This window comes from Austrofundulus limnaeus, unplaced genomic scaffold, assembly GCF_001266775.1.
Source record: "Austrofundulus limnaeus strain Quisiro unplaced genomic scaffold, Austrofundulus_limnaeus-1.0 Scaffold9, whole genome shotgun sequence".
Taxonomy (NCBI): domain Eukaryota; kingdom Metazoa; phylum Chordata; class Actinopteri; order Cyprinodontiformes; family Rivulidae; genus Austrofundulus; species Austrofundulus limnaeus.
Window position 1 is genome coordinate 5,183,601 of NW_013952411.1, and position 1,146 is coordinate 5,184,746.

At 31.2% G+C, this 1,146-nt stretch overlaps 1 protein-coding gene across 1 annotated transcript in view; it reads left to right on the forward strand.

Annotated features, from left to right (window-relative positions):
- Positions 1–1,146, forward strand: part of nsmaf (neutral sphingomyelinase (N-SMase) activation associated factor) — a gene marked incomplete in the record, with an annotated part of 21,198 nt that overhangs the window by 9,444 nt on the left and 10,608 nt on the right.

Genomic DNA, 1,146 nt, shown 5'->3' on the forward strand with positions numbered 1-1,146 from the left:
AAACAAAATTGATGTTTTTGGACATGATTTTTTGAATATAAAACAGGACCTAAAAAATGCTCCAAACATATTTGAGTAATATTAAATGTAAAATACATTTCTATTGCATATTGATAAAATAAATTACTTGAGTTATTAATTAATTTTAATGTTTTTATTTAGAAAACAAAATTGATGCTTGGACATGATTTTTTAAATATAAAACAGGACCTAAAAATGCTTCAAATATATTTGAGTCAGTTAAATTTTGTGCAGAATAATGAGGTTAAATCAAGAATTGAAGGATTTTCATTCCAAATGAAGTACTACATGAGGAATGAAAGATAGATACTAAGGTCACAGTTGTCAGCAAAACATAAATAAATAAATAAAATAAGCCAATTAGAAGACAAAAAGAAAAAAACTACATAATGTGTTACAATGGAGATTTTTAAAATTTATATTATTTATTTATCCAGATAAACTGTTTGAGAACCACTTCTCATTTACAAACATGACCTGGCATGCACTGAGTGCATGCCAGGTCATGTTTGTAAATGAGAAGTGATTAAAATTTTTAATCTATGCCCAGCACTAAAATTAATCAGATTTAACTCGATTAATTTCACAGCCATATATTATATCATACATTTCCTGCATAGAAACAGTGTTTTAAAAGTAAAAGTGAAGTTTTACTCACTGCTCAGAAGCTGCCATTTTGAATAAATCATAGTTCAAAGTCGTTAGAAATGCACAAACAAAAGTTTTACAGAAAACCTTGTACACGACATGTTAGCCCTCAGAATATGTGTTGAGGATGACCCTCAGCTACAACCACACCAGTTTTTAGCTCAATATCTGTAAAATCGACCGAGTTAGAGCCGTTTTGTGTTGCTAAGACCAGAGGATTTTGGCGGGGATCTTTAGTTTATGAAGTAGGGGTGTAAGAAAATATCGATACACTGAAATATCGCGATATTTCATTTCCCGATACTGTATCAATATTCTAAAGCCCTGTATCTATTTTTTCTTAAGGTTTAAAATGTCAACTTTCCTGCCAGCCGTTCATTTTTATGTTGTAGTTCAGTCTCTGACCACTAGTTGGCAGCAGTGAGCCAGCCATTTGGATCGAGGCTATTGTTAAGTGTTGGGTGACCATATTGTAAA